The sequence below is a fragment of the Pan troglodytes genome, chromosome 13 (assembly GCF_028858775.2).
Source record: "Pan troglodytes isolate AG18354 chromosome 13, NHGRI_mPanTro3-v2.0_pri, whole genome shotgun sequence".
Lineage (NCBI taxonomy): Eukaryota > Metazoa > Chordata > Mammalia > Primates > Hominidae > Pan > Pan troglodytes.
Genome location: NC_072411.2, coordinates 33002811 through 33024296, shown reverse-complemented (window position 1 = coordinate 33024296; position 21486 = coordinate 33002811). Strand labels below are relative to the sequence as shown.

Genomic DNA, 21486 nt, shown 5'->3' with positions numbered 1-21486 from the left:
CCAGACCCATCATTAGTAGCATTTAGCTAGAAAAAGCAGGCATGGAACAGACTCTCACACTCATCACTCATCACAACACAAATACTTCTGATCAAATAAACAATCAATCTCTATCCTGAAAAACCACATTCTTTGCTAGCTCTTTAAAGTTTACAGAGACAGGAGAAGGCAACAATGTGTGAGTAAGTCTGCACTGAAAAGCAACATGTACACATATACTTATGCAATGCTTATTAAGCAGGTACTATGTGCTCCGGAGTGTGTTACAGAGCACTGTGCTGGGAACATCACATTATGTGATTTAATCTTCAAAACAACTTGAGAGTTGGGTACTAAGTGTTCAATAATTCTCAGAATTTAGATGAAGGGGCCAGCATTGTTTTCTTCCCTGTTTATCTCTTATTGATTTTTTTCGGGGGGTGGGGGGGACAGAGTTTCACTCATGTTGCCCAGGCTGGAAGTGGAATGGCACGATCTCAGCTCACCACAACCTCCGCTTCCTGGGTTCAAACGATTTTCCTGCCTCAGCCTCCCGAGTAGTTGGGATTACAGGCATGCACCACGACACTAAGCTAAGTTTGTATTTTTAGTAGAGATGGGGTTTCTCCATATTGGTCAGGCTGATCTCGAACTCCCGACCTCAAGTGATCCACGCACCTCGACCTCCCAAATTGCTAGTATTACAGGCATGAGCCACAGAGTCTGGCCTCTCACTCATTTTTTAAAAAATGTATAGCATAAGAGATAAATATAGACAGATGGGAGGGATACAGAAAGGAAAGGGTTAAGTGTAGTTTAGAGGGATTTTTTAGTGTGTTTCTATTTACTTTCTTGTGACTTGTGGAGTAACTACTGGGATGGAATGTCTCTACAAGCACTGGTTTTAATTAGAAAGAAAGAAGTTAAGACCTCAAAATATATAGTTTATTGCTCTAATTTATCTGCTTTTGGGTTTCAGAATATTGTGAGCATAAGCTCTGGAGAGGCAGCAGGAGCCACCTCCCAAATCTCTGGTCTCCTCTAATGAGTTCTGTGAGGAGAGACTCCAGGGTGGGACCAGACCTGAATGAGTCTCAGAAAAGGGTGAATCTGGACAGAGCTGGGGTGGAGAAACTGTCCTATGTTGAATTATGATCTCTATTCTGCTGGAGTACTTGTTCTGTCTTTCCTAAGCCTGTCCAAGAGAAACTTAAGAGTTTGTATAATTTTAATCCATTTAGCCACTACTCTATTTTATAATGTATAATAACAAGCAATTTAACCAAAATTTTTAGGGGTTTCTAGGATAATTTTATTAGAAAATATGTATTCTTAGCAAGGTAAAAGCAATAGAAATACAAATAACTCTCCTGTTTGAGAATAGCTCTTCAGGTGGTGACATCAGAAGTCACAACAACATCAGAGCCATTGCCCAAGTCCCCTTAACACTCCCACTTTATTGTATTGACTATATGATGCTTAATTAAACTATTTATCCAGTTGCTCTAGACTGAAAGTTTTTGAGTGACAGGGACCATGACTGCTTCATCTATTTTTCTAAAAGCCATATGAAATGGAGGCAATTTGTTTATCAGTCTGAGTCTCCAGAACTCCTGAATTTTTTGCCAAGGAAACTGGAGAAACTCTCGTCCAGGTACCAACCAAGGAGATTATTTCTACAAAAGAAGGAACAGACACTGAATGACTCATTTCTCTTCCTCTAACATGGAAGCAGAATTAGACACTCCTGCCAGCCTGACCCAAGTGTGTACAGGACATCCTGAAATGTCTTAAAGATTCCCGGGTGATTGTGAGAGGATTCCTAGTGACCATGGACTGATGACCACATGTTGATCCAGGTAGGAAAGACTCAAGCTGATTCTAAACAGAAAATGGAACTTCCCTGGTACAGCTCCAGAACCTGCATCTATGTGTGATATCACCTGTTCTGATTAGCTAGGTCTTAGGTAAGAGAAAGGACAAGAATACTCTACTCCAGTATCACATTTTACAAATAGGTAAACTTATGTCATTGCTCTGGGTATTTTGTGGCTTTGATCTCTCCCTGCTGACATGCATGTTTACACTTACAGATTGTGCAACCAGATTCTATTTACACCAGCAGCCTCTCACATAAACATAGCAGGTCACTGGAAAAGATCTGGAAAGCTCAAAGGGATACACTCTGAAAGGAGGGCTTTAAGATTTCTATGCTGACATCTCACAGATCAGAAAATGTCTCCTATGGGTTTTCTGTACATTCTCAATCCAAAATCTGGCTCTCTCCTGTGAATCCCAGGGAGAGCTCAGCTCTTATGTACAGATTACAGGTAAGATCAACCTGACTCTTCATTCTTTGGTGTTACAGCAAGGAGAGTAAAAAAAAAAAAAAAAAGTTTCCATCATAAAGTCTGCTCTAGGACATGATATGTCAACCTAAAAAGAAAAGGTTAAGACAACACTCATTTAAGTAGAGAGTTTATTTGGGCCAAGCCTGAGGATTGAAATCTGGGAGCATAGATTTAAGTTTCCTTGAATGTACACTTTAATTAGCAGCAGTTACAAGTGGATTTACAAGGCAAAAGAGAGGGACAGGGAGTGGACTGAAACAAAGTTGTTTGTCAGAAATTCTTCTCGATCTACAAAGATAACATTGATGACTAATTGGCTATATATTTTTAAGCTGTGAGGTATTGCTTATAACATCTAGTGTGGCATTATTAGGTTAATTTATATCTACTTGTAAGAATAGCAAACAGTTTCAAGAGGTAAACATGTAGCTCAAAGGAGGCAGTAGAACATAATTATGTTCTCATTTTTATGTCTCTCCGATCCTGATAAAACTAAAAGGACTTGCAATCCTCAGATCAAAGTTATTCTTTTTCCTCTAATCTCAAGACCGAGATTCAGAATTTGGTATTGTAGATTTAGGTCCTGGATGGATGGAGAAATGGCAGGTGTTAACTGCACATTTATGGGAATTTGGGGAGGAGGAGAAAGAGGAACTTTGAGATACTCACGTTTACTCAGTGCACACATGTCACCCTAATTGTTCTTCTGGGCCTAATAGTCTCCAACTCAGTTTCAGGCCTGAAGACACTATGGTCACTGAAAGAGGTGAAATGGCTGATTACTGTCCTGTGAATTTTGTCAACCACTTGTAGAAAGGCTTAACCTCTCTACGAGTGGTTTTAGAGGACTATAGATGTGAAACAGGCAGAGACACAAGTCTGCCTGCATACTCTGGGGGCAGTGTGCACTTTGAAGCACAACTGACTGAGTTGACTGGAAGCCTGAGGGGGAAAGCCTTCTCTAAAATGAAGCTTGGTGGGCAATTTATACATATACACAATGTCTGGTACTTGTGAACAGGGTTTGAGAAATATAATTAAAAGGAAAATTATCTCCAATCCTAGAAAAACCCCACAATAACAGAACAGAAAGAAAGGTGTTTTATTGCACAATAAAACCAGAATGTGATGTGACAAGAATCACAGACAATCTGCTCAAGAGATTGCAAAGACAGAAAGTTCTCTATAATTAGTCCTCAAGTAGAAGACTTGACAGCACCATTTGTCATACACAGTTTATCCTAAGTTCACCTGGTAATTGGGGAGGCCATCTGTGTATGTTAATTGGTTATATTGAAAGGAAAAATAAACTTCTGACATCTTCATGATAGGAGGTAGTTTTGCAACTTACAGCCAGGTGCCTGCTGAAAGTAGGCTCTGGTTCTTTTACAGACACTGTGAAATAGGATACTATTCTTTTGGCTATTTACATTTCAAAGCAAAGGGTCCCTACTCCCTAGGCCACGGGCTGCAATAATCCTGCTTGCCCTGTCCTGGTGGCCTGTGTCCCATCTCTTCCCCTACCATCTACCACTGAGGCACACCTCACAGCACACAGCTGGCAGCCAACATTCCACATGGACTCCAACCACCACAGCTGCACTCCAGTGTCACATTATGGAGCAGCGTCCCTGAACTGCAGGAGGAGAACCTGCAGGACTCCTGGGTAGGATTGCACTTTTGCAATAATGGAAATGGGAGCAATGTTTCAGCTATGTTTCTATTTATAATGGTGACAAAAAAATACTGCTGGATTCCCAGCATGGGTCTGGATAGAGTGCCAAAGAGTTCTCATTGTGACAGCCCAACTTACTCAGAAACACCATGAGACACTTTTGGGTGTCCCTTCTGAAGACAGACACCAAAAGCATTGAAGAGAAAAACAGCTCTCAGTCTGAATAAAATTGTATTAAGAGGTTAAAAGTATCTGAAAGAAATATTCAGATTACATATAATATTAGCCAAGTCGACCAGAAAATACTCCCCTGAGACAGTTTCTCTCTAAACACCCAAAATGCACAGCCGCTCTCAACACAAGAAACACAGTGTTATGAAGAAAGGGGGCATATTCTCAGCAGAATTTCTTAAGATTTTTCTTCCATCTCTGCTGCTCTCATCTGCTGGCCATTGGATTGAGGATCTACACTGGAACACATCAGGCAACCTTCGCCAGCACTTTTTGATAAAGAATTGGAATTTGACTCTGTTTACATAGTAGAACTATATCTGAGATTGCAACATATCTAACTGGAGACTATTATGATTCATGATTTTTGGGTAGTCACATCACTTGCATTGATTTGTTCTGTAAGAGTGGCATTCCAAATATAGTAAAACATAAGAATAGGCTGTGAGGCAGGATGCGGTGGCTCACACCTGTAATCCCAGCACTTTGGGAGGCTGAGGCAGGTGGATCACCTGGGTCGGGAGTTGAAGACCAGCCTGGCCAACACGGTGAAACACCATCTCTACTAAAATACAAAAACTAGCCAGGCATGGTGGCAGACACCTGTAATCCCAGCTACTTAGGGTTGAGGCAAGAGAATCGCTTGAACCCAGGAGGCAGGGGTTGCAGTGAGCTGAGATCATGCCACTGCACACCAGCCTGGGTGACAGAGCCAGACTCGATCTCAAAAACAACAAAGAAAATAGAATGTAAAATTTTGCTAACCTACTACTCTATCTTTTTGTTTTGTTTTGTTTTTTGAGACAGAGTTTTGCTCTTGTTGCCCAGACTGGAGTGCAATGGTGCAATCTCAGCTCACTGCAGCCTCCACCTCCCAGGTTCAAGTGATTCTCCTGCTTCAGTCTCCCGAGCAGCTAGGATTACAGGCATGCACCACCATCCCCGGCTAATTGTGTATTTTTTTTTAGTAGAGACGGGGTTTCTCCATGTTGGTCAGGGTGGTCTCAAACTTCTGACCTCAGGTGATCCACCTGCCTTGGCCTCCCAAAGTGCTGTGATTATAGGCGTGAGCCATCACGCCCAGATGACCTATTATTATATCTATGGGATGAATTAATAAGCATGTCAGATTAATATCTACTGTAACAATTAGATAGTAAATTTTCTTTGGATATTAGATATAAATATCTAAGTATAAATAATCTTAATATACTAGTAATGGCATACATTTTTTAAATTATCTGTAACCTTAACTCAGTTATAATACTTTATATTTCAAAAGAATAAATAACAATATTAAAATTACTATTTAAGGGATTTATTCATAGTAAATAGTGTGGCCTTATATTCACATGATTGTAGAAAATACTGTTTAATTTGCATGGATGAATGTTGTCTACTGAAGACTACATAAAACTATGTTAATTCTTTTTTAATTTTTTAATTTAATTTTTTAAATTTATTATTATACTTTAAGTTTTAGGGTACATGTGCAAAATGTGCAGGTTTGTTACATATGTATACATGTGCCATGTTGGTGTGCTGCACCCATTAACTCGTCACTTAGCATTTGGTATATCTCCTAATGCTATCCCTCACCCATCCCCCCACACTGACCTCACATAGGATTCCAGAACACTGCTGGGTTCTGAGTGTTTGTTCCTCACATAGGATTCCAGAACTGTTCTGTAATCCTTTGTAAGGGATAAACATTCAACCCTCGTAGCAGTGTTCCGGAATCCTATGTGAGGGACAAAATCTCAGAACCCAGCAGCAGTGTTCTGGAATCCTGTGTGAGCGACAAACATTCAGAATTTCGTAGCAGTGTTCTGGAATTCTATGTGAGGGACAAACACTCAAAACCCAGCAGCAGTGTTCTGGAATCCAATGTGAGGAACAAACACTCAGAACCCAGCAACAGTGTTCTGGAATCCTATGTGAGGGAAAAACACTCTGAACTCAGCAGCAGGTTTCCGGAATCCCATGAGAGGGACAAATACTCAGAACCCAGCAGCAGTGTTCTGGGATCCTATGTGAGGGACAAACACTCAGAGGCAGTGTTCTGGAACCTTATGTGAGGGACAAACACTCAGAACCCAGCAGCAGTGTTCTGGAATCCTATGTGATGGACAAACACCCAGAACCCATCCACTGTCTTCTGGAATCCTATCTGAGGGACAAACATTCAGACACTCATAGAAGTGTTCTGGAATCCTATGTGAGGGACAAACACTCAGCAACCAGGAGCAGTGCTCTGAAATCCTTTGTGAGGGACAAACACTCAGCAACCAGGAGCAGTGCTCTGAAATCCTTTGTAAGGGACAAACAAACAGAATCCAGTAGCAGGGTTCCAGAATCCTTTCTGAGGGAAAAACATTCAGACCCTCTTAGCAGTGTTCTAGAATCCTATGTGCGGGACATTCAGACCCTCGTAGCAGTGTTCTGGAAACCAATGTGAGTGCCAAACACTCAGAACCCAGCAGCAGTGTTCTGGAATACTTGGTAAGGAACAAACATTCAGACAATCGTAGCATTGTTCTGGAATCCTAAGTGAGGGACAAACACTCAGAAATGAGCTGCAGTGTTCTAGAATTCTATGTAAGGGACAAACCCTCAGTACCCAGCGGCACTGTTCTGGAATCCTATGTGAGGGACAAACACTCAGAACAAAGCAGCAGTGTTCTGGAATCCTCTGTGAAAGACAAACACTCAAATCCCAGCAGCAGTGTTCTGATACCCTATGTGAGGGACAAACACTCAGAACCCAGCCACGGTGTTCTGAAATCCTATCTGAAGGACAAACATTCGGAGCCTCATAGAATTGTTCTGGAATCCTATGTGAGGGACAAACACTCAGAAACCTATAGCAGTGTTCTGGAATCCTTTGTGATGGACAAACAAACAGAGCCCAGCAGCAGTGTTCTGGAATCCTATTTGACAGACAAACACTCAGAACTCAGAAGCAGTGTTCTGGAATCCTTTGTGAGGGACAAACATTCAGAACCTCGTAGGAGTGTTCTGGAATCGTATGTGAGGGACAAACACTCAGAACCCAGCAGCAGTGTTCTGGAATCCTACGTGAGTGACAAACACTAAGAAACCAGCAGCAGTGTTCTAGAATCCTTTGTGAGGGACAAACATTCAGACCATCGAAGCAGTGTTCTGGAATCCTGTGTGAGGGACAAACACTCAGATCCAGCAGTGTGTTCTAAAATCCTTTGTGATGGACAAAAATTCAGACCGTCGTAGACGTTTTCTGGAATCCAAAGTGAGGGACAAACACTCAGAACCCAGCTGCAGTGTTCTGGAATCCTATGTGAGGGACAAACATTCAGAACCCAGCAGCAGTGTTCTGGAATACTCTGTGAGGGAAAAACATTCAGACCCTCGTAGCAATGTTCTGGAATCCTATGTGAGGGAAAAACATTCAGATACTCGTAGCATTGTTCTGGAATCCTATATGAGGGGCAAACACTCAGAACCCAGCAACAGTGTTCTGGAGTCCTTTGTGAGGGAAAAACATTCAGACCCTCGAAGCAGTGTTCTGGAATCCTATGTGAGGGACAAACCCTCAGAACCCAGCAGCAGTGTTCTGGAATCCTGTGTGAGTGTCAAACATTCGGAACCCAGCAGCATTGTTCTGGAATCCTACTTGAGCGACAAACATTCAGAACTTCGTACCTGTGTTCTGGAATGCTATGTGAGGGACAAACACTCTGAACCGAGCAGCAGTGTTCTGGAATCCTATGTGAGGGAGAAACACTCGAAACCCAGCAGCAGTGTTCTGGAATCCTTTGTGTGGGACAAACATTCAGAACCTTGTAGCAGTGTTCTGGAATTTTATGTGAGGGAAAACACTCTGAACCCAGCAGGAGTGTTTTCGAATCCCATGTGAGGGACAAACAAACAGAACCCTGCAGCAGTGCTCTGGAATACTTTGTGAGGGACAAACATTGAGACTCTCAAAGCAGTTTTCTGGAATCCATTGTGAGGGACAAACAGTCAGAACCCATAGCAGTGTTATGAATCCTTTGTGACGGACAAACATTCAGACCATCGTAGCAGTGTTCTGGAATCCTATGTGAGGGACAAACACTCAGAACCCAGCAGCAGTTTTCTGGAATCCTTTGTGAGGGACAAGCATTCAGAAACTCATAGAAGTGTTCTGGAAACGTATGTGCATGACAAACACTAAGAAACCAGCAGAAGTGCTCCCGAATCCTTTGACAGGGACAAACAAATAGAAACCAGCCACAGTGTTCTGGAAGCCTTTGTGGGGGAAAAACATTGAGACCCCCGTAGCAGTGTTCTGGAATCCTATATGAGGGACAAACACTCAGAACCCAGCAGCAGTGCTCTGGAATCCTTTGTGAGGGACAAACATTCAGACACTCAGCAGTGTTCTGGAATCCTATGTGAGAGAAAAACATTCAGACCGTCGTAGCATTGTTCTGGAATTCTATATGAGGGGCAAACACTCAGAACCCAGCAACAGTGTTCTGGAGTCCTTTGTGAGGGAAAAACATTCAGACCCTCGAAGCAATGTTCTGGAATCCTATGTGAGGGACAAACACTCAGAACCCAGCAGCAGTGTTCTGGAATCCTTAGTGAGTGACAAACGCTCAGAACCCAGAAGTAGCGTTTTAGACTGGTTTGTGAGATACAAACATTCAGACCCTCAAAGCAGTGTTGTGGAATCCTATTTGAGGGACAAACACTCATCACACAGCCACTGTGTTCTGGAATCCTATCTGAAGGACAAACATTCGGAGCCTCGTAGAAGTGTTCTGGAATCCTATGTGAGGGACAAACATTCAGAAACCAGCAGCAGCGCTCTGGAATCCTTTGTGAGGGACAAACAAACAGAGCCCAGCAGCCGTGTTCTGGAATCCTATTTGATGGACAAACACTCAGAACCCAGCAGCAGTGTTCTGGAATGCTTTGTGAGGGACAAACATTCAGATCCTCAGAGAAGTGTTCTGGAATCCTATGTGAGAGACAAACACTCAGAACCCAGCAGCAGTGTTCTAGAATCCTATGTGAGGGACAAACACTCAGAGCCCAGCAGCAGTGTTCTGCAATCCTTTGTGAAGGTCAAACACTCAGACGCTCAGAACAGTGCTCTGTAATCCTATGTGAGGGATAAACACTCTGAACCCTGCAGCAGTGTTCTGGATTCATATGTGAGGGACAAGCATTCAGATCCCCATAGCCCTGTTCTGCAATGCTCTGTGAGGGTCAAACATTCAGAACCTCGTAGCAGTGTTCTGAAATACTATGTGAGGTACAAAGCCTCAGAACTCAGCAGTAGTGTTCTGGAATCCTATGTGAGTGACAAACACTCAGAAACCAGCAGCAATGTTCTAGAATCCTTTGTGAGGGACAAACATTTAGACTCTCGAAGCAGTGTTCTGTTATCCTATGTGAGGGACACTCAGATCCAGCAGCATTGTTCTAGAATCTTTTGTGATGGACAAACATTAAGGTCCTCGTAGCAGTTTTCTGGAATCCTATGTGAGGGGCAAACACTCAGAACCCAGCAGCAGTGTTCTGGAATCCAGTGTGTGGTACAAACACTCAGAACAGAGCCAGTGTGTACTGGAATCCTATCTCAGGGCTAAACATTCAGACCTTCGCAGAAGTGATCTGGAATTCTATGTGGGCAACAAACACTAAATAACCAGCAGCAGTGCTCTGGAATCCTTTGTGAGGGACAAACAAACAGAAACCAGCAGCAGTGTTCTGGAAGCCTTTGTGAGGGAAGAACATTCAGACCCTCGTAGCAGTGTTCTGGAATCCTACGTGCGGGACAATCACTCAGAAGCCAGCAGCACTGTTCTGGAATCCTATGTGAAGGACAAATATTCAGAACCCAGAATCAGTGGATTCCTAAGTGAAGGACAAACTCTCAGAACTCAGCAGCAGTTGTCTGCAATCTTTTGTGAGGGACAAATATTGAGACTCTCAAACCAGTGTTCTGGAATCCTATGTAAGGGACAAGCATTCAGAGTCTCGTAGCAGTGCTCTGGAATCCTATATGAGGTACAAACACGAAGAACCCAGCAGCAGTGTTCTGGAATCCTATGTGAGGGACAAACACTCAGAACCCAGCAACAGTGATCTGGAATCCTATATGAGGGACAAACATTCAGACCCTCGTAGCAGTGTTTTGGAATCTTTTGTGAGGGACAAACAATCAGGACCCAGCAGCTTTGTTCTGGAATCCTATGTGATAGACGAACACTCAGAACCCAGCATCAGTGTTCTGGAATCCTTTGTGAGGGACAAGCAATCAGGACACAGCAGCTCTGTTCTGGAATCCTATGTGAGGGACAAACATTCAGACCCTCGTATTAGTGTTCTGGAATCCTATGGGAGGGACCTACAAACAGAACCCAGTGACAGTGTTCTACAATCCTTTGTTAGGGAAAAACATTCAGACCCTCGTAACAGTCTTTTGAATCCTATGTGAGGGAAAAACATTCAGACCCTCATAGCAGTGTTCTGGAATCTTATTTGAGGGGCAAACACTCAGAACCCAGCAGCAGTGTTCTGGAATCCTTTGGGAGGGATAAACATTCAGACCCTTGTAGCAGTGTTCTGGAATCCTATGTGAGGGACAAATACTCAGAACCCAGCAGCAGTGTTCTGGAATCCTATGTGAGCGACAAACCTTCAGAACTTCGTAGCAGTGTTCTGGAATTGTATGTGAGGGACAAACACTCAGAAGCCAGCAGCAGTGTTCTGGAATGCTAAGTGAGGGACAAACACTCAGAACCCAGCATCAGTGTTTTGGCATCCTATGTGAGGGACAAACACACAGAACCCAGAAGCCGTGTTCTAGAATCCTTTGTGAGGGACAAACACTCAGAAACCAGTAGCAGTGTTCTAGAATCCTTTGTGAGGGACAAACATTCAGAACCTGTAGCAGTGATCTGGAATCCTATGTGAGGGACAAACACTCAGAATCCAGCCAGTGTACTGGAATCCTATCTGAGGGCAAACATTCAGAACCTCGGAGAAGTGTTCTGGAATCCTATGTGAGGGGCAAACACTAAGAAATATGCAGCAGTGCTCTGGAATCCTTTGTGAGGGGCAAATAAACAGAACCCAGTAGCAGTGTTCTACAATCCTTTGTAAGGGAAAACATTCAGATCCTCGTAGCAGTGTTCTGGAATCCTATATGAGGGACAAACATTCAGAGCCCAGCAGCAGTGTTCTGGATTCCTTTGGGAGGGAAAAACATTCACACCCTCGTAACAGTGTTTTGGAATCCTATGTGAGGGAAAAATATTCAGACCCTCGTAGCATTGTTCTGGAATCCAATATGAGGGACAAACACTCAGAATCCAGTAACAGTGTTCTGGAACCCTTTGTGAGGGATAAACATTCAGACCCTTGTAGCAGTGTTCTGGAATCCTATGTGAGGGACAAACACTCAGAACCTAGCAGCCGTGTTCTGGAATCCTATGTGAGGGACAATCACTCAGAACCCAGCAGCAGTGTTCTAAAATCCTTTGTGAGGGACAAACATTCAGACCCTCGTAGCAGTGTTCTGGAATCCTATGTGAGAGACAAACATACAGACCACAGCAGGAGAGTTCTGGAATCCTACATGATCATCAAAATTTCAGACGCTAGCAGCAGTGTTCTTTGATCCTCTCTGAGGGAAAAACATTCAGAACTTCGTAGCAGTGTTCTATAATGCTATGTGATGGACAAAGATTCAGAACCTCGTAGCAGTGTTCTGCAATCTTAGGTGAGGGACAAACATTCAGACCCTGGCATTAGTGTTCTGGAATCCTATGTGAGAGACTCACATTCAGACCCTAGTACCAGTGTTCTGGAATCCTCTGTGGGGGACAACAATTCAGAGGCTAGTAGCAGTGTTTTGGAGTCCTCTGTGAAGGACACACGTTCAGAAGACAGCAGGAGTGTTCTTGAATCCTATGTGGGGGACAAACACGCAGAACACAGCAGCAGCGTCCTGGAATCATATGTGAGGGACAAACATTCAGACCACAGCAGGAATATTCTGGAATTCTATGTGAGGGACAAACATTGAGACACTCGTAGCAGTGTTCTGGAATTCTATGTGAGTGACAAACACACACAACCCAGCAACAGTGTCCTGGAATCCTATCTGAGGAACAAACATTCAGACCCTCTTAGCAGTGTTCTGGAATCCTATGTGAGGGACAAACACTCAGAACCCAGCAGCAGTGTTCTGGAATCCTATCTGAAGGAAAACATTCGGAACCTCTTAGAAGTTTTCTGGAATCCTATGTGAGGGACAAACACTCTGAAGCCAATAGCAGTGTTCTGGTATCCTATATGAGGGACAAACACTCAGAACCCAGCAGAAGTGTTCTGGAATCCCATATGAGGGACAAACACTCAGAAACCAGCAGAAAATGTTCTGGAATCCTATGTGAGGGACAAACATTCAGACCCTCGGAGCAGTGTTCTGGAATCCTATGTGAAGGACCAACAGTCAGAACCCAGTAGCAGTGTTCTGGAATCCTATGTGAGGGACGAGCATTCAGACATTCGTAGCAGTGATACAGAATGCTTTCTGAGGGAAAAACATGCAGACCCTCATAGCAGTGTTCTAAAATCCTATGTGAGGGACAAACACTCAGAAGCCAGCAGCAGTGTTCTGGAATCCTTTGTGTCGGACAAACACTCAGAACTCTAAAGCAGTGTTCTGGAATCCCTTTGAAGGACAAACATTCAGACCCTCATAGCAGTGTTCCGGAATCGTATGTGAGGGACAAACTTTCAGAACCCAGCAGCAGTGTTCTGGAATCCTTGGTGAGGAAGAAACTTTCAGACCCTCTGAGCGGTGTTTTGGAATCCTATGTTTGGGAGAAACACTCAGAACCTAGCAGCTGTGTTCTGCAATCCTATGTGAGGGACAAACACTCAGAACCCACAAGCGGTGCTCTGGACTCTTTGTGAGGGACAAACATTCCTACATTTTAGCAGTGTTCCAGAATCTCATGTGATAGAGAAATGCTCAGAATGCAGCAGCAGAGTTCTAGAATTCTACGTGAGGGACAAACCCTCATAACCTAGCAGCAGTATTCTGCAATTCTAAGTGAAGGACAAACCTTCAGAACCCAGCAGCAGTGTTCTCATACTCAAGGACAGGGACAATCCCTCAGATCCCAGCAGCAGTTTTCTGGAAACCTATGTGAGGAACAAACACTCAGAACCCAGCAGCAGTGTTCTGGAATCCAATGTGAGGGACAAACACTCAGAAACCAGCAGCAGTGCTCTGGAATCCTATGTGAGGGACAAACACTCAGAAACCAGCAGCAGTGTTCTGGAATCCTTTGTGAGGGAAAAACATTGAGACCCTCTTAGCAGTGTTCTTGAATCCTACATGAGGGAAAAACATTCAGACCCTCATAACATTGTTCTGGAATCCAATATAAGGGACAAGCACTCAGAAACCAGCAGCAGTGTTCTGGAATCCTATGTGAGCCACAAACATTCAGAACTTCATAGCAGAGTTCTGGAATCTTATGTGAGGGACAAACACTCAGAACCCAGCAGCAGTGTTCTGGAATCCTATATGAGGGACAAACACTCAGAACCCAGCAGCAGTGTTCTGGAATCCTTTGTGAGGGACAAACATTCAGAACCTCGTAGCAGTGTTCTGGAATCGTATGTGAGGGATAACACTCTGAACCCAGCAGGAGTGTTTTTGAATCCCATGTGAGCAACAATCACTCAGAACCCTTCAGCAGTGTTCTGGAATCCTATGTTAGTGGCAAACTCTCAGAACCCAGAAGCAGAGGGAAAAGAAACTACCAAGTGTAGCCAAGATGGCCAAATAGGAACAGCTCCGGTCTACAGCTCCCAGTGTCAGCAATGCAGAAGACGGGTGATTTCTGCATTTCCATCTCAGGTACCAGGTTCATCTCACTAGGGAGTGCCAGACAGCAGACGCAGGACAGTGGGTGCAGTGCACAGTTCATGAGCCGAAGCAGGGTGAGGCACTGCCTCACTCAGCAAGTGCAAGGGGTCAGGGAGTTCCCTTTCCTAGTCAAAGAAAGGGGTGACAGACGGCACCTGGAAAATCGGGTAACTCCCACCCTAATACTGTGCTTTTCCGATGGTCTTAACAAACGGCGCACCAGGAGATTATATCCTGCACCTGGCTCAGAGGGTGATACGCCCACGGAGTCTCGCTGATTGCTATCACAGCAGTCTGAGATCAAACTGCAAGGCGGCAGCAAGGCTTGGGGAGGGTCGCTCGCCATTGCCCAGGCTTGCGTAGGTAAACAAAGCAGCCAGGAACTCGAACTGGGTGCAGCCCACCACAGCTCAAGGAGGCCTGCCTGCCTCTTTAGGCTCCACCTCTGGGGGCAGGGCAGAGACAAACAAAAAGACAGCAGTAACCTCTGCAGATTTAAATGTCCCTGTCTGACAGCTTTGAAGAGAGCAGTGGTTCTCCCAGCACACAGCTGGAGATCTGAGAACAGGCAGACTGCCTCCTCAAGTGGGTCCCTGACCCCTGACCCCCAAGCAGCCTAACTGGGAGGCACCCCCCAGTACGGGCAGACTGACACCTCACATGGCCGGGTTCTCCTCTGAGACAAAACTTCCAGAGGAATGATCAGACAGCAGCATTCGCGGTTCATGAAAATCTGCTGTTCTTCAGCCACTGCTGCTAATACCCAGGCAAACAGGGTCTGGAGTGGACCTCTAGAAAACTCCAACAGACCTGCAGCTGAGGGTCCTGTCTGTTAGAAGGAAAACTTACAAACAGAAAGGACATAAACACCAAAAACCCATCTGTACATCACCATCATCAAAGACCAAAAGTAGATACAACCACAAAGATGGGGAAAAAACAGAGCAGAAAAATTGGAAATTCTAAAAAGCAGAGCACCTCTCCTCCTCCAAAGGAATGCAGTTCCTCACCAGCAATGGAAAAAAGCTGGGTGGAGAATGACTTTGATGAGTTGAGAGAAGAAGGCTTCAGACGATCAAACTACTCTGAGCTACAGGAGGAAATTCAAACCAAAGGCAAAGAAGTTAAAAACTTTGAAAAAAATTTAGACGAATGTATATCTAGAATAACCAATACAGAGAAGTGCTTAAAGGAGCTGATGGAGCTGAAAGCCAAGGCTCGAGAACTACGTGAAGAATGCAGAAGCTTCAGGAGCCGATGCGATCAACTGGAAGAAAGGGTATAAGTGATGGAAGAAGAAATGAATGAAATGAAGTGAGAAGGGAAGTTTAGAGAAAAAAGAATAAAAAGAAACGAACAAACCTTCAAGAAATATGGGACTATGTGAAAAGACCAAATCTACGTCTGATTGGTGTACCTGAAACTGACGGGGAGAATGGAACCAAGTTGGAAAACACTCTGCAGGATATTATCCAGGAGAACTTCCCCAATATAGCAAGGCAGGCCAACATTCAGATTCAGGAAATACAGAGAACGCCACAAAGATACTCCTCGGGAAGAGCGATTCCAAGACACATAATTGTCAGATTCACCATAGTTGAAAGGAAGGAAAAAATGTTAAGGGCAGCCAGAGAGAAAGGTCGGGTTACCCACAAAGGGAAGCCCATCAGACTAACAGCAGATCTCTTGGCAGAAACTCTAGAAGCCAGAAGAGAGTGGGGGCCAATATTCAACATTCTTTAAGAAAAGAATTTTCAACCCAGAATTTCATATCCAGCCAAACTAAGCTTCATAAGTGAAGGAGAAATAAAATACTTTACAGACAAGCAAATGCTGAGAGATTTTGTCACCATCAGGCCTGACCTAAAAGAGCTCCTGAAGGAAGCGCTAAACATGGAGAGGAACAACCAGTACCAGCCACTGCAAAATCATGCCAAAATGTAAAGATCATCGAGACAAGGAAGAAACTGCATCAACTAACGAGCAAAATAACCAGCTAGCATCATAATGACAGGATCAAATTCACACATAACAATATTAACTTTAAATGTAAATGGACTAAATGCTCCAATTAAAAGACACAGACTGGCAAATTGGATAAAAAGTCAAGACCCATCAATGTGCTGTGTTCAGGAACCCATCTCACGTGCAGAGACACACATATGCTCAAAATAAAAGGATGGAGGAAGATCTACCAAGCAAATGGAAAACAAAAAAAAGGCAGGGGTTGCGATCCTAGTCTCTGATAAAACACACCTTAAACCAACAAAGATCAAAACAGACAAAGAAGGCCACTACATAATGGTAAAGGGATCAATTCAATGAGAAGAGCTAACTATCCTAAATATATATGCACCCAATACAGGAGCACCCAGATTCATAAAGCAAGTCCTGAGTGACCTACAAAGAGACTTAGACTCCCACACAATAATAATGAGAGATTTCAACAACCCACTGTCAACATTAGACAGATCAATGAAACAGAAAGTTAACAAGGGTACACAGGAATTGAACTCAGCTCTGCACCAAGCAGATCTAATAGACATCTACAGAACTCTCCACCCCAAATCAACAGAATATACATTCTTCTCAGCACCACACCACACCTATTCCAAAATTGACCACATACTTGGAAGTAAAGCTCTCCTCAGCAAATGTAAAAGAAAAGAAATCATAACAAACTGTCTCTCAGACCACAGTGCAATCAAACTAGAACTCAGGATTAAGAAACTCACTCAAGACTGCTCAACTACATGGAAACTGAACAACCTGCTCCAGAATAACTACTGGGTACATAAAGAAATGAAGGCAGAAATAAAGATGTTCTTTGAAACCAATGAAAAAAAAGACACAACATACCTGAATCTCTGGGACACACTCAAAGCAGTGTGTAGAGGGAAATTTATAGCACTAAATGCCCGCAAGAGAAAGCAGGAAAGATCTAAAATTGACACCCTAACATCACAATTAAAAGAACTAGAAAAGCAAGAGCAAACACATTCAAAAGCTAGCAGAAGGCAAGAAATAACTAAAATCAGAGCAGAACTGAAGGAAATAGAGACACAAAAAACCCTTCAAAAAATTAATGAATCCAGGAGCTGATTTTTTGAAAAGATCAACAAAATTGATAGACCACTAGCAAGACTAATAAAGAAGATAAGAGAGAAGAATCAAATATATGCAATAAAAAATGATAAAGGGGTTATCACCACCACTCCCACAGAAATACAATCTACCATCAGAGAATACTACAAACACCTCTACGCAAATAAACTAGAAAATCTAGAAGAAATGGATAAATTCCTCAAGACGTACACTCTCCCAAGACTAAACCAGGAAGAAGTTGAATCTCGGAATAGACCAATAACAGGCTCTGAAATTGTGGCAGTAATCAATAGCTTACCAACCAAAAAGAGTCCAGGACCAGATGGATTCACAGCCGAATTCTACCAGAGGTACAAGGAGGAACTGGTACCATTCCTTCTGAAACTATTCCAATCAATAGAAAAAGAGGGAATCCTCCCTAACTCATTTTATGAGGCCAGCATCATCCTGATACCAAAGCCTGGCAGAGACACAACCAAAAAAAGAGAATTTTAGACCAATATCCTTGATGAACATTGATGCAAAAATCCTCAATAAAATACTGGCAAACCAAATCCAGTAGCACATCAAAAAGCTTATCCACCATGATCAAGTGGGCTTCATCCCTGTCATGCAAGGCTGGTTCAACATATGCAAATCAATAAATGTAATCTAGCATATCAACCTAACCAAAGACAAAAACGAGATGATCATCTCAATAGATGCAGAAAAGGCCTTTGACAAAATTCAACAACTCTTCATGCTAAAAACTCTCAATAAATTAGGTATTGATGGGACGTATCTCAAAATAATAAGAGCTATCTAAGACAAACCCACAGTCAATATCAAACTGAATGGGCAAAAACTGGAAGCATTCACTTTGAAAACTGGCACAAGACAGGGTTGCCCTCTCTCACCACTCCTATTCCACATACTGTTGGAAGTTCTGGCCAGGGCAATCAGGCAGGAGAAGGAAACAAGGCTATTCAATTAGGAAAAGAGGAAGTCAAATTGTCCCTGTTTGCAGATGACATGATTGTATATCTAGAAAAACCCATTTTCTCAGCCCAAAATCTCCTTAAGCTGATAAGCAAATTCAGAAAAGTCTCAGGATACAAAATCAATTTACAAAAATCACAAGCATTCTTGTACAACAATAATAGACAAACAGAGTGCCAAATCATGAGTGAACTCCCATTCACAATTGCTTCAAAGAGAATAAAATACCTAGGAATCCAACTTACAAGGGACGTGAAGGACCTCTTCATGGAGAACTACAAAACACTGCTCAATTAAATAAAAGAGGATACAGACAAATAGAAGAACATTCCATGCTCACGGGTTGGAAGAATCAATATCATGAAAATGGCCATACTGCCCAAGGTAATTTATAGATTCAGTGCCATCCCCATCAAGCTACCAATGACTTTCTTCACAGAATTGGAAAAAGCTACTTTAAAGTTCATATGGAACCAAAAAAGAGCCTGCATCGCCAAGTCAATCCTAAGCCAAAAGAACAAAGCTGGAGGCATCACACTACCTGACTTCAAACTATAGTACAAGACTACAGTAACCAAAACAACATGGTACTGGTACCAAAACAGAGACATAGATCAATGGAACAGAACAGAGTCCTCAGAAATAATGCCACATAACTACAACTATCTGATCTTTGACAAACCTGACAAAAACAAGCAACGGGGAAAGATTCCCTATTTAATAAATGGAGCTGGGAAAACTGGCTAGCATTATGTAGAAAGCTGAACCTGGATCCCTTCCTTACACCTTATACAAAAATTAATTCAAGATGTATTAAAGACTTACATGTTAGACCTAAAACTATAAAAACCATAGAAGAAAACCTAGGCAATACCATTCAGGACATAGGCATGGGCAAGGACTTCAGGTCTAAAACACCAAAAGCAATGGCAACAAAAGACAAAATTGACAAATGGGATCTAATTAAACTAAAGAGCTTCTGCACAGCAAAAGAAACTACCATCAGAGTGAACAGGCAACCTACAAAATGGGAGAAAATTTTCGCAACCTTCTCTTCTGACAAAGGGCTGATATTCAGAAACTACAATGAACTCAAATTTACAAGAAAAAAACAAACAACCCCATCAAAAAGTGGGTGAAGGACACGAACAGACACTTCTCAAAAGAAGACATTTATGCAGCCAAAAAACATGAAAAAATGTTCATCATCACTGGCCATCAGAGAAATGCAAATCAAAACCACAATGAGATACCATCTCACACCAGTTAGAATGGCAATCATTAAAAAGTCAGGAAACAACAGGTGCTGGAGAGGATGTGGAGAAATAGGAACACTTTTACACTGTTGGTGGGACTGTAAACTAGTTCAACCATTGTGGAAGTCAGCGTGGCGATTCCTCAGGGATCGAGAACTAGAAATACCATTTGACCCAGCCATCCCATTACTGGATATATACCCAAAGGACTATAAATCATGCTGCTATAAAGACACATGCACACGTATGTTTATTGCGGCATTATTCACAATAGCAAAGACTTGGAGCCAACCCAAATGTCCAACAACGATAGACTGGATTAAGAAAATGTGGCACATATACACCATGGAATACTATGCAGCCATAAAAAAGGATGAGTTCATGTGCTTTGTAGGGACATGGATGAAACTGGAAATCATCATTCTCAGTAAACTATCGCAAGGACAAAAAAGCAAACACAGCATGTTCTCATTCATAGGTGGGAATTGAACAATGAGAACACACGGACACCGGAAGGGGAACATCACACTTCGGGGACTGTTGTGTGGTGGGGGGAGCGGGGAGGGATAGCATTAGGAGATATTCCTAACACTAAATGACGAGTTGATGGGTGCAGCACAACAACATGGCACATGAATACTTATGTTGCAATCCTGCATATTGTGCACATGTATCCTAAAACTTAAAGTATAATAATAAAATAAAATAAAATAAAATAAAATAAAAAAGCAAAATATACACTAATACAGATTAACCAACTAAAAAAATGTAGAGAAAGGTTATTTAAAAAATATAAAGCATACAGTAATAATCTAACACGTTGAAATCTAAGAAGGAGAAAACAGCTGGTCTGAACAGCATTTTAAGTGGCAATGTTAGAGGTTTTATCAAAATTGACCAATAATATTAATCCACAGGTTCAGGAGGCTTTGCAAACCAAATGAAAACACACAGAGAGGACACACCTAGAAACATAATGGGACAATTTCTGAAAAGTAAAAGAAAAATGTCAAAAGCACTTGATAAAAAATTGGGCTAACTATAAAGAGAAAGAGTTGACTGATAACAACCTTCTCAAATGAACAATGAAAGCCAACAAGTGAGGTATTGATACCTTTCAAGTCCTGAAATAAAATAAGTGCCGACCTAGAACTGTCTACTTGGTGGACATATCCATCATAAGCAAAGATACAATAAAGAATTTATCCCAAGCAGACCCACAGGATAAGAAATACTAAAGATTATTCTTCAGGTAGAAGAGCTATGATCCCTGATGAAAGTTTGCAGTTAGAAGAACGCTTTTTTTTAATGAAAGAAATAAACATAGAGAGAAATTTAATTGGATATCCACTGTATAACAGAATGCTATCTCCTAAAGTTTAAAATGCATCTTCCATACAACAGCAGAAGCATATAAGTTGTGAGTTGGATAAATTAATTTTAAAATATTGTCAAGTTTTTTTTGCAAATAGACAAATGTGCCAATTATATTAAACCCTGAATTCAAGAATGCACGTTGTAATAAACCAGTTAAAACATAATCAGACCAGATTTTTTAAATGGACTCTCTTAAAGTTTTTATAATTTATATTTATATTTCACATATTTTGAAACTAAATAATGGAAAAGCATGCAATGCAAATATTAAACAAAATATAGCTTTAGTTGTACTTATATTCACATTTAAAAAGTTGGACACAGTTAAGTCTCAGTGATTTTTTTACACAACGGAGGCAAGCTGTGCAGTTATAACTAGTATTATGTTATGCTCTTGGCCTGATTACAGAAGGGAAAGGGGCAATCATACCAGACAATGGCAGAATGAAGCAACAAGGAGTAGAGTTACAGAACATGATGCTGTAACTGGGACTGGAGTTACTCTTTTAGAGTTAAAGAATAGTAAACTGGACAAAATATATGAAACTTTTTTTGAAATACTGAACATCAGGCAGCACAGGACTGTGCTCTGCAAGAGAAAAGAAGGAG

General features: G+C 42.2%; 1 pseudogene; it reads left to right on the top strand.

Annotated features, from left to right (window-relative positions):
• Positions 1 to 205: 205 nt before the first annotated feature.
• LOC129143267 (BCL2/adenovirus E1B 19 kDa protein-interacting protein 3-like) lies at positions 206 to 4513 on the top strand (annotated as a pseudogene).
• Positions 4514 to 21486: the final 16973 nt, after the last annotated feature.